The following is a 9,756-nucleotide window of genomic DNA, read 5'->3' on the forward strand; positions in this document are numbered from 1 at the left end:
TTGTCCTTTCCACGACGGTCAGTCCAAGGGGAAGCCCGGCCCAGTGGCCGTGGTGGTGACCTGCAGTGTTTCCCGGGGGTCTCCGTGTGCACCCCCCGTGGGCTGCCCACGGAAACTCAGGGATATGTATTTATATTGAACCCCGGGAAATGCCGCCACCATCACGGAGGCCCCGGGCCCGGTGGGGCTCTCCCCGGGCCCGGTTGGAGCTTCCCCGCCCTCTTGATGCCGGCTGGGTAGCTTTAGGGGGCCCGGGTCTCCCCCAACGGGTCCAGGCAAAGGAGCCACTGGCCGGGCTCGGGCCTGCCCTCCGCAGGCCCCTGCTGACCCCCCCCCCCCGAGCCGCCTTTGTGATAGACAAGATTCTTCTCTCCTATGTATGGCTTCGTCTTGTACTCGCTGTCGAGAACATCATTGACTCAGTTTCCATAACAAAACTACCTCTTGAGTGACACCCTGTTTATCATCTCAAAGGGATTGTGTGAAAAAATGGACATTTTCTCCCCCCCCAGACCCCCACCCCGTTCCTTTTGATGCAAAACCAAAGCACCCCCTCCCACAAAACCTGGCTGAGGGGACGCGCGGCAGGAGCAGTCTTCCTGGGCGCGGGGGGCGCTTCCCCAGCTCCGCCTGCACAGCGGCCGTGTCGCATCCGCCGCCTTCGGCACAGCGGGGGTGCCTCCGGGGCGCGGGCGCATGCCCACCTGCCCCTGGGGGCCGCCTGCGGTGCCCTTCCGGACAGACCGGTGGCAGTTGCAGCCCCATCACTGCCGGCGGGGGAGAAGGAGCCGAGCCACCGCCCCCCCGCCCCCCACTTGCCGCCTCGACTTGGCAGGCGACCCGACTCCCTTTCGCTGGCCCCCTTGCAGGGGAGGCAAGCAGAACAGAAGTGGGCTCGCCCGCATGCAGGGAGAGTGGCTGGGGGGGATGGGCCTTGCCAACCGACCCGTCCGGGAGGCGCCCGATGGCGAGAGCCGCCGTGCCCACTGGAGCTCCACCAGTGCCGATCTCAGTAGCTTTGGCACGGAGCTGCTCTCGGCCTCGGCGGCGGGTCCTTTTGGCGATCCGCCCCCACCTCGCTCCGCAGAGGGCGCCCCCACTGCCCGAGCCAGGGGCCGGTCGGTGTGGCGGCCAGACCACCTGGCCACTCAGCGGAGAGGGATCCGGGGGCTTGCGTGTGCACACGTGCCCCCCCCCCCGGGGCTTTGGCTGGACCGCCCTGGGCACCCCACTTGGCCTGCAAGCTCCCCACCTGGCTCCGGCCGCAGAACAGCCACAGGCCCCGTCTCACGCCGCCTGCCCCTTGACCGACCAACTGACCGATCGATCGAAATGCATTTTTCCCATAATCCCTTGTACCAAATCAGGGAAAGCAGGTGTCACTGCAACATAAAAAGTGGATGTTTAGCTGTTATGTTTTCACACTCTCGGAGCTGGAGCCCCCGGGCAGCCGACCTGGCAGGGCGCAGGGCCCCCCGGCCCCTGCCGCGGGACGGGCTCGGGTCTCCCCGCGGGGAAGCTCGGCCCCCGCGAGCGACTCGCCCCTGCCCCCTTCGCCTCGGCTCCGAAGCTCTCCTCTGCGACTTGACTACCTGTGGAAATGTGACCAGTAAGTGTGGAACGCATGTTTAGCAAGTGTTAGAAATTTGAACTAATAAATGTGAACGGTTCTGCACCGCTTGGGTCGCTGGTGTCTTTCCTCCCGGCGTCGCTCGCCCTCTTCCCCGTGCGCGTGGGTGTGCGCCCTGCCTGCGCTTGGATTGGGCCTTGCGACGTGGCAGCGGCCGGAAGGGGTGGGTCCCCTCGTCCCGGGCTCCTGTTGGCATCCGAACCGTGGGGCGCAGGCAGAAGAGGCCGCTGCCCTTGTTGCTCAGAGGTGTGCAAGGAGAGGGCTCCCCCCCCCCCGCCAAAATGTGCCTCTCGCTTTAATAGCTGCTGCACAGCAAGAAATAATGCGTAAAACAATGACTGAGGAAAACGATTTGCAAATGAACCAAAATAAAGAACAGCCTTGACCGGTGCACCGTGGAAGGAAACAAGGAATCAATTAAGGATCTCGCATGTCAGACTGCCATGTCAAGGTGGCGAATGGGAGCCTTGTGTTTTTCGTGTTCTGCGCATGAAGAGCATGTGCTTCAGGACCCGTGTGGCCGGGAGAGCAGTGCCGTACGGAGGCGCTGTGCGTGGGTGTGCAGAGATGAGACTGCCGTTGCCCAGCCGGCGAGCCTTCCCAGAGCTCCCAGAGGCAGCCACGTCGCTGGCTGGGGAAACATGGTAAGACCTCTCCCTTTCCAAGCACTTGTGCACAAAAGCATCCAGGCACTTCACTTCCCCTGCAAGAGAGCTGCCTTCCACCCGCGACACGTCTGTCCTGAAGTTCTCCCTCTCGCAAAACACCCTGCACAATTTCCTCCCCACTGTGTTATCCTCACAACAACCCTGCAAAGTAGGCTGGGGCTCCAACTGTTCTTTTACCTTTCCTGGGAAGCACACACGGTGTATGGGAATAAAGCATTTGCATGTTCCACCTTGCCAAAGATGCTCCGTCCAAAGCCACCCACAGAAGCCGTGCCCGGCCCTTGTGACAGCAAATCTCGACAACCCGTCTTGGCCGGGAGCAGTGACGGCCCAGTCCTTGCCACAGGCCATCTCACTTGCACTGGTGCGTTCCCCTAAGCCCCTCCAGGAATTTGGGACTCCAGCGAATGCAGAGGACTAGTTAGAGTGCTGGACTGAGATTGGGGACATCCAGGTTTTGTTTTTTTTTAACTATAATTTGTATTATAAATGTCAACAAAAATAACGCATAAGTATTTGGTAAATAGGTATCTGGTTTGCCTTTCTGAAGTTCATGGTTTTCTTGCACACTTTCTTCAACATTAATCAAGCAATTTCAATCAATTCAGAGTTGCAGAGATCCGAGATCTTTTCCCCACTCGGCTGTGACGTGCACTGGGTGTCTCTGGGCCGGTCACCAGTCCTGGGCCCTAACCTCCCTTAAAGGAGTGTTTTGAGGCCGAAGAGGGGCATGTAAGCTGCTTTAGGGCCCTTGAAAGAGGACGGGGACAAGGAAAGAGGCAGGATACGAACGCAGGGGTAGAACAAACCAGAACGGCCAGTGGTCAGGAATGCTGAGGGTTCTGGTTGGAAACGGCGGGAGGGCACCATGCCTTGCGTGGCTGGGCCTCCAGGCAGGTGTGGAGGTGTGCAGCCTGCCCAGGTAGCAGAAACCTCGTTCCGCACTCCTGCGGGGAACAGCAGACCATCAGCCAAGCCTGAGCTGCCCCCAGAAAGCCTGGTCTCGCAGGAATGGTTCCCCTGACAACAAGGTCCCCATCAAAGCCATTGCCATGGCGATGCGGGTTCTCCGCTTCGCATCTCCCGGGCTCACGTGTGCCTGGCCCCTCGCTTGCCTGAAGCACCCCTGGTGTCGCATGCCGCAGCCTCCTGTCTTCGGCGCCCGCGAAGGCTGTCCTCCGTCTTCGGACCCACCGGAGGGGTGAGCCCTCACCTGCCGGCTTCTGTTGAAGCGTCTCCCCGGTGGGCTGTTCGAGGACGGACCTGGGTGCTGGGAGACCAAACCTGCGGGACAGCCTCGTGGGTCCCGCTGTGTGCTTACCTGCAGTCCACCAGATGTGCTGGACTACTGTTCCCATCAGTCTCGTTCCTGGGGGAGCTGTAACCCGACACATCTGCCCAGTGCCAGGATGCAAAAGGCCGGAATCCCCTCGCCCCTTGTTCTGGCTTTGGCCTAGAGTCCATTTTCTCATCGCGACTTCTGGCTCGACCTGGTGGGTCTAAGCCCGAAAAAGCAGGATCCTCCCACACATTCCCTCCCTCACCCTGCCTATACTGTGTCAGTGTGTTTCTGCACTGCAGGTAAACAGAACCAGAGTGGGGCAGAAGGGACCTCCCGGGCCATCTAGTCTGACCCCCGGCTCCAGCCGGCTCCGCTCATGACATGCCCATCATGTGCATGTCCAGCCTATCCTTGACCACCCTCACCGGTGGGGCCTCAGCCACCTCCCGGGGAAGCCCATTCCATCCCCTCGGGTCCTGACTGTCAGGAAGTGCTTCCTGGCATCCAAATTCAACCTTGGCTCCCTGAGCTTGGCTCCGCTGGGGCGCGTCCTGCCCTCCTCTGCAGGTCTCTACCCACCTCTGTGAGACACCCCCTCACATGCCTATACGTCGCCAACAGATCCCCCCTGAGTCTCCTCCAGGCTGAAAAGACCCAGCTCCCTCAGTCTCGCCTCGTACCAGGTCCTTTTCCCAAGGAGGGGGCTCCCAACCTCTGGGCCCCCCATCTGTGGGGTGCAAATCTTGAGCAAGGCTGGGCTTCCGATTTGACCAAGTCCGCCCTGGTACAACGCAGGAGAACATTGCGACATCTGAGTTGCACTTTGGGCCTTGAAACCTGGCAGTGGCGTCATCCCTGCCCCCTTTAAAGGACTCCACGACGCCCATTATCAGTAGCCCCCCCCACAACAAAATGCTTTCCTCTCCCACCCACTGATGGCCTTTCTCACCTCTTGGGGGGCCTTTTGGCTGCATCCCCATTTCAGATGCTTTGGGCTTTGGCTTCGAGATGCGAAACGGTGCTGGTCAGACCAAGGAATGGGAATGCTGGGAGTTGTAGTCCAAGGCATCTGGAGGCCTGCCCCTGCGGTCTGGGTCAGACGGAGGGGAGCTTGGCACTTGCCTGCCTGGTCCACCTCGGCCACCAGCGAGAGCTTCTCCCTTGCCCGCCCGCCCGCCCGCTCTCCTCACATGGTCGGTGACGGCGGTGGCACCGGCACCACCGCCAAGAGCCTGGCACGATGGTTTACTGCCGAAGGCCACGCCAGCCTGGATGCCCCGAGCCGGAGCCGGAGCAAATCAGGCTGTCACAAGCGCCGGCCTCGTTAACCCGATCTTTGGTGGATCACCAAATGTCAACAATGCCGGGAACATCCATTATCGGGCCCAAGGACTCGGCGCGCGGCGTTTGTCAGGCTGTTCTGTCAGCAGCTCATCCTCTGACCTTCAGGGAGGGGGAGAGGCGGCTGGAGGGGGCCCTGTCCCCCCATCCCCCCCACCGTCCGCCAGCCCTGCCACCCAGCCAGGCTCGCTCGGCACCAGCCAGACTTGCCCTGGGTCTCCTCCCAGGGCGGCTGGCTTCCATGGCAAGAAGCGGAGTCCCGCCTCGAGAGGGCATGGGGGAATGTCTCCAGTGGGGTAGCTCCTGCGGCAGCCTGGGCAGACCCCACACTTCCCCAGCTTGCAGGTGACTTCGGGCAACCGATGCGAAACCCTTCTGCTCAAACAGTCCTTTGCACTTGGCAGCTTACTGCAGGAGGCGTCCGGATGCGCAGGGAACTGCCCTTGGCGCGAGGAGAAATGGCGCTGGATCGCGTGCCCCGGTGGTCTCCGGGACGTTTTCCCAGGTGCTCCCTGCACCCCACATCGTGGGCTGTGTCGGCTAGTGTTGGTGGGAGCGGTAAGCTGAAGGTGTGGAGGGCAGCAGGCAGGGGTGGGGGCACTCCCGGCGCAAGCCTGGCATCCTCCGGACGGGTCGCAGTGGACACCTGATATTCCCCACCAGCACGGCAGGGAGCCGTGGGACTGCAGTGCAGCCCATTCAGGCGGCAGCCATGTCTGCTCCAGGGGAGAGGGGGGCTTTCTGGGTGGACCCCAGATTCTACGGACCCGGGAGAAGGCATGTCTCCGGGTCAGGCTAGGAGATTCTTGGCATGCCCCCAACTACCGGCCCCTGCTGAACGGGACGGTGGTGCACGTCGGCCCGTGCTTTCGTGGAAACAAAAGCAGCGCCGTAAACCTTCGCCAGAGAAAGTCTTGCCGGCTGCGCATGCGCTCCGCTCAAGGCTGCGGCATCCGCAGGGACCGTGCAGGCCCCGGGCCTTATCTGCAGGAGGTCCCGAAGTCAGGGCCCCAGGCCTTGGCCGGCTGGCAAGCAAGCAGGCCAGAGCTCTGCAGCCCATCGCCGTGGGCCCACACCTGCCCCCGGCCACGTTCCAGGAACGTGGCGGAGGCGAGGGCTCGGACCCCGCTGCAGATAACCGGGAGGAGATGCAGATAGGGGGTCCTTATCTGGCTCCCTTTGGGGCTTTGCTAAATATCAAGGTTGCAAAAGCAGCTCTTGCCAGCCATTCTGCCGGGACGGCTTTTCTTGCGCTCGGCCAGGCTCCTGGGCCGTGCGCAGAGTGTCGTCCCACCCCTCCTGCTGTCGGGGGGATGCAGCCCAGTGGGGACACCAGCTCCAGGCATCAGAGGGTCCTCGGTGGGGGTATGCACAAGGACCCCCCCCCCAGGGGATCTGTCTACCCGTTGCTGCAGCCTTTAGCTGCGCTCGATCCTCGCCACTTGCCCATCTTGCGCCCAGAGGGGGAGCCGACGGGAAAGCTGTGCATTGCCCTGCTCCTCCAGGGCACCCCATTCATGTGGGGCAGCCGCTCCGGAGGCCTTGGCACCCACCAGCCTTGCTTGTACTGGCCCTGTGGGCGAGGGGCTGTTGGAATAGCAGCCCCCCCCCCACTTCTGTGCTCCACCCCGAAGCTGCTGGTGCCCACTGGAGAAAACGGAAGTGGCCTGACGGAAGTGCCCACATGTGCTAGACTGCGTGGCCATGCTGGCTGGGGAACATGGATGGTGTAGTCCAAAGCATCTGGGGGCAGGCTGGCTGCAGGGGGGAAATAGTTTCACTTCTGTAGAAGAGACTTCCCATGGGGAGATGAAGAATGATTTCTAGGCAACTGAGGCCCTCAAGATGCGTTCAAGAGGGCTCAATGCCACAGTCTAGCCTACCTCACAGGGGTGTTGTGAGAATTACCAGGACAGGATGTTTAGGCAAGCCAGCTTCAGCTCCCCACAGGAAAAGGGTGGGATATATACTAAATCAGCAAGCATTGCCTCACCTCAACCAGATGCCCAGCATTTTCAGGCACTGCCGCACATACCTCCCTCAGCCTCTCCAAGCCGATCCAGGCGAGCTTCTCTGAATGTCATCCAGGCACTCAGGTGAGTGAGCCAAGCCACACGCCAGAGGCAGATGTGGGCAACCTGTCTAAGAGAAGCCCTTCTCTGACCCCTGCTTCATTATTATTATTATTATTATTAGTAGTAGTAGTAGTAGTAGTAGTAGTAGTAGTAGTAGTAGTAGAACATTTCTATGCCGCCCCTTGCCGAAGCCTCAGGGCGGCTTCCAAGGGCAGAAAGGGCAGAAAAATGGCCCCAGGATTGCATTCTCCACTCCACTCAGAGGGGTGCAGCCTCTGAGCATGGGCAGAGAGCTATCCTCTCACCACCCAAGTAACCATGCACCAGGGGCCTCCTGAATGGAAAGAGCAGCCTCTGCATCCGCAACGAACCCCCGTAGCCATGACCTGCACCCAACCCTTGTTGGCAGAGGGGGCTCTTCCAACCTCTGTGCACCAGCCAAGTCCTTGAGAGATGTGGGGAAAAGCACCCAAGGCCAGCAAGTACGTGGTTCCCCCCCCCCCCCCCAGTTCCCCATCGCTGCCCAAAATAGCAGGCGGCTCGCAGGCCTGCCCGAGGAAGTGGCCACTTTGCCCAGGAGCCGTTCCGGCTCTTGCAGAGCAGCGAAAAGCGTGCAGCTTGCCCAGCCAAGGCCTTGAACCTGCTGGAGATTTATTTCTCATGACATTGGCACTGGCTCCGAACATCTGGCATTCGGCTGATAATTGCTGAGAGACAGCCGGAAGCCCACGCTCGCTTCTCCCTGCTCCTTTCAGCTGGGCGGCAAAAGCGGGAGGCCTCAGGCTGTGGGGGGGGGGGGGGCAGCAGGGGGCTGCTTTCTGGCCAGGATGCAAACCGGCTGCAGGCCCCACTGCAGGGGAGGCGGGCTGCGGCACTCTGCACGCCCCCAGACACACGCGGCGCTCTGCTTGGGATGCAAGCGAAGCAGGAGGAAAAGCCAGGCTGAAGCGTGATGTCTCAGTTCAAACGGGGGCTGCATGTAGGACGTGGGACGAGGAAACAGCAAGACAAGAGAAGGCTTTGGGCAGCACCGGACTTGACTGTCCTGATGCCCAGCCGTGGAGGCTGTAAGCAGCACCCAGGAGATTTCTCAGTGATGCCCTTTAAAGAGAAATAGGATGGTGTTTAAACTTCAGTCCTAAACAATGCTGTGCTTTATTCATTCCCTACCTTCTTCTTTGGGATTATTTTATCCTGAAAAGTGGATAATACATGGGTTATGCCTGTATGGAAGACCATGAGGACTGGAATCTTGCTCTGCTGTTTGCTGAAAGAACTTATCTCGGTGGCCAAGCACAGCTTTGCTTGCAAGAGGTCCCAGGTTCCAGGGTGGGGCTGGGGGCTGGGAAAGACCCTCTCTGAAACCCTGGAGAGCTATTCTATAGCCAGCAGCACTGGCGAGGCTGAATACGGGGCAGCCCTCGCTTTCCCCGGCTGAGTGATATGGCTGATGACGCCCGCTCTTCCTTCATCAGCCGCGAACCCTCTTGCTGATGGCCGCGTCGCAGAACTTGCTGCAGCCACATTTCGGGGCCGAGACGAGAGGGATGGGGACAAAGTCCACGGCTCAAGTTCTTGCTGCAAGAACCAGACCTCAAAGGGAGTCATCCCCGGCTCTCAGGATCAGGAAAAGTGCCAAAAGAAGAGCAGCTGTGGAACGCCGGACTGCCAGCGTGGGGCTCCTAGCCGTGTGCACCCCCTTTTTCAACATCTCCAGTTTTCTGGGCCTTTCCTATCAGAGCCACCTGCTCCGAGGAAACTCGGCCTGGTGCGGGAGAAGGGGGCAGGGGCACCACGCACACCCCAAAGCCCACGCTGGATCCTGGGCTGGCCACGGGCACTGCAGCTCCGAGTCGGTTCGGCACCAGGGGGAGGAGGGGGGCAGGAAAGGGCAGGAATGGCTCTGGAATCGTGCGCACAGGATCCCTGGGAAACAGGCGCCGGAAAAAGCAGCATGACTCTACAGCTGCAGCAGCCTCTTTCTTCAACCCGGTGCCCCCCAGATGTGTGGCTGGGGTGCTGGGATTTGCCATCCAACGCATCTGCAGGGCACTCACTCGGGGAAGGCCGAGGACACTGAATGACAGAATAGCACATACAGCCCTGCAAATTAGGGACTTCAATTTAATCTGGATTTCTCGGAGCAGAGCTGAGCCTCAGCGCTCCGACTTGATATGGATTTCCAGGACTTCCTTCAAAGGAAACCCCAAGGACACAAGCTTTGTCCCACTTGCTGTCCCTGAAGTATTTTTGGGGCTGGAAGCCGTGTCCAACGAATGGAGGAAGGGCACTCTGTGCATGCTCCCAAGGCACCTTTCCTCCCCATCTCTCTGTCTCTCGGACATAAGCCAGCCGAGCCGTTTCCCGGTGTCACCAGAATATTGTTTCTTCTGGCCGAGATATCCAGAGAGCTGATCTCTCTATCGTGATCTGAATGGGCAGCCAGCACCCGTGGAGGTGAGTTCCGCAGGTTAACTCTCTGCTGTGTGGAGAATCTATCCTGAAATCCCCACCCCTCAGCCCCAAGGGGGGGACTCTCTCCCTCCACTTTCTTCACACCAGGCAGAATTCTCTGTGCGTCTTCTTTCCCAAAACCAGATACACACCTTTAATCCCCTGCATTTTGCTTTTATCCTGTTTGGAGGGCCTGCTTCAATCACGTTGCGCTGCCTTTTGAACGGGGGCGCCCTCTCGCTTTTGTTTCCAGCCGTTTGTTGAATGAGATCAATCGAAGGGATCAATGACTACAGATAGGGAAAC

This window comes from Varanus komodoensis, unplaced genomic scaffold (assembly GCF_004798865.1).
Source record: "Varanus komodoensis strain SLA01 unplaced genomic scaffold, ASM479886v1 scaffold36, whole genome shotgun sequence".
Classification (NCBI taxonomy): Eukaryota; Metazoa; Chordata; class Lepidosauria; order Squamata; family Varanidae; genus Varanus; species Varanus komodoensis.